This window comes from Nicotiana tabacum, chromosome 3 (genome assembly GCF_000715075.1).
Source record: "Nicotiana tabacum cultivar K326 chromosome 3, ASM71507v2, whole genome shotgun sequence".
NCBI lineage: Eukaryota > Viridiplantae > Streptophyta > Magnoliopsida > Solanales > Solanaceae > Nicotiana > Nicotiana tabacum.
This window is the reverse complement of record NC_134082.1, coordinates 195822337-195825342: the sequence shown is the minus strand read 5'-3', so window position 1 is coordinate 195825342 and position 3006 is coordinate 195822337.

The window sequence follows — 3006 nt, the reverse complement described above, 5'->3', positions numbered from 1 at the left end:
CAGACACAATGATCTTGGGCAGTCTATATAGTCTATATATCTCTGCAAGAAATAATTTAGCCACATCTTGAGCTAAAAAGGGGTGTTTAAGTGCTAGGAAATGACCATACTTAGTTTGTCAATAACTACTAAGATAGTATTTTCGTGACCTGAAAAAGGAAGCCCTTCAATCAAATCCATAGCAATGTCTTGCCATGGTAATTCTGCGATAGGAAGGGGCTGCATAAGCCCTGGTGGTTGACTGTTCTCATTCTTTACTCTTTGGCAAATATCACACTCAGAAATCCACTTAGAAATATCTTTCTTCATGTTTGGCCACTAGAAAACTATCTTTATTCTCTTGTATGTCCCCTGTTGTCCTGAATGCCCTCTAAGTGACCACTGATGTAGTGATTGAAAGATTTTTTCTCTTAAATTGGCTCATCTACCTATGAAGATCCTCTGATCACACCTAATAATGCCCTGAGCTAGAGTGTAATTGGCCTTGCTTCCTGGGGTTGTAATTAGCTCAGTCATTAGTTACAAGGCTATGGGATCATGCTCATAACTTTGTGTGATCTCCTCCATCCATGTAGGCTCCACTCCTGAAATATCATTAAGGGTAGGACTTTCCTCATCTCTTCTGGATAATGCATCAACCACTCTATTTTCTGTCCCTTTTTGTATTGTACCTCATAATACAACCCTCGGAGTTTGGTTAGGCCCTTTTGTTGCAGTGCTGTAGTGACCCTCATAAAGAGCTTCATCCGGATCCTTTCATGCTTTCCGACCCCAACAAGCTTGTCATAATAAGTCCTCAGATGAACCCTGGGATCACCTGTACCATCAAACATTTCGAACTTGGGAGTTTTGTAACCCTCTAGAAGTTCTACATCTGGCTATGCATAAGTTTGTTGAAGTTTGGCAAAATGCCAAAGTCCCAAATCGGTTGGGAGAAGAGTTAGGGGGATTTTTCCCCCTATAAAAGAAGGCCTAATGTTTAGGATTTAAATACACCTCTCATTTGTCTTCTCATCTGTTTAAGGCATTTGTATCTTCTCTCTTTAGTATTATTTCACTTGTATTTTTGGAGTGGAATAAAATATTGGTTGTGTCCGAGGAGTAGGCAAAATTAGCCGAACCTCGTAAATTCTGGTGTTCCCTTTATTGTTGCTTTATTGTCTTATTTATTATTTGGTGGTTGTCATAATTTTTGGTATAGTAGTTGTGACTTATTCACACTATATACATTTGGCTTCCGCAACAAAGTCTATCAGAGCCAAGGTACTGTCTAAGTATGCTCTGTGGTTGCAGCATAGTCTGATCTTCCACATCAGAAAAGATTTATCTTGGTAACTGAGTCAAGGTTCTGTCTGAGTATGCTATGTGGTTGAAGCTTAGTCTGATCTTCTACATCAGAAAGGAAATAATCTTGATTTGTGTCATCAGCTATTAAATAATATTTGTGTCAAATATGGGAGACAATAAACAAGAAGAATCTACATCAAGTGTCAACAATACGTCATCATTGGCATCTTCGCTTATGACAAGAATTGTGTCAAATGCGAAATTTGCGGTAGAAATTTTTGACGGGTCCGGGCATTTTGGGATGTGGCAAGGCGAGGTTCTAGATGTCCCTTTTTAACAAGGGCTAGATCTTGCCATTGAAGAAAAGTGACCAGATGTTATTGGAGAAGAAGATTGAAAAATTATCAACCGTGTTGCTTGCGGTACCATTCGATCCTACCTTGCTAGAGAGCAGAAATATCCATACACAAAGGAAACTTCTGCAAGTAAATTACGGAAAGCACTGTGTAAGCACGTGATTTTTGCCCTATATGAGAAATACTCCCAAAAAATTCAAAATAAAATGATTTTCCTTGGTGTGCAATTTTGAGTATTTTTGTGATATTTTTGGATAATTATTTGTATTTGTTTGTGTTTGCTTATTTGTTAAATTAATAAAAAAAAATATAAAAATATGTCGCATTTGCATGTAGGATTCAATTCTATAATTGATAATAATTAATTTAGTTTTACAAAAATTAAAATTACAAAAAATAGGCATCTTTTGCATTTTTAGCATTTAATGTCCAAATGAACAATTTTATGCTTAATTATTACTTAATTGTGCGTTAATTATTATTGGGAGAAGAGAAAATTTATGAAGAAGGGGGTGGAAAAAAGAGGAAAAACTAGATAGAGAGAAGAAGAAAAGAGGGGGCGGAGAGAGCAGTATACACTCGATATACACTCTGGATACATAGAATATACAGGGACAGAATTTATTTTGGAGAGAGTAAAAAAGATAGAAACAAATTTTCTGAAATACTGAGAGTGGAAGAACACCATAGAGAGTTCAAATCTAGAAAGAAAAAATAAAGAAAGATTTCCGCACTATTTGTCTTCTCCATTTTTACTAGTTTTCTCCGTGTTGTTGGGATTTCTGGACTGAGGTGTTGAAGCTATTGTGTTGGGCTTTCTGCTGCTGTATGTTGTTGTGTTACATACTACTTTGCTGATCTTCTTCTTCTTGTACTGTCATTTCCAGGTACACATTTGTACACTCTCGGCTTGAAGCGAAATGAAATATTAATCAGGCTTTGTTCCTGTTGAATCCCTCCTGTTTAGATTTGTGTTTGAATATAATTTTCCTTTCTTTGTATAAAAATGTAGTCGATTAATTAATGAGTAATGGGCTTGCATATGTATAACTTCTTCATCTAATAATTTTAGTTAAAATTAATCAAATACTAGTTAATTTGTTTTTGATATTATGGTGTGTCAATCTCATGTTCCAGTATTATTGAATAATAGAATATAGAATGAAAGCAATTTTTCTTTGTACAAACTCGATCGCAATTTTCCATTCACATTAGCCGTAAACTAATAACTAATAAGTTATTTTTTTTCAGCATGTAATTAATTGAGAAATTTTCTTTTATTTTTAGAGACAAACTTAATAGAAGAAATGTAGTCACTATAGGTTTATCTTTTAAAATAAAAATGAGATGAGCCTCGCTTAGT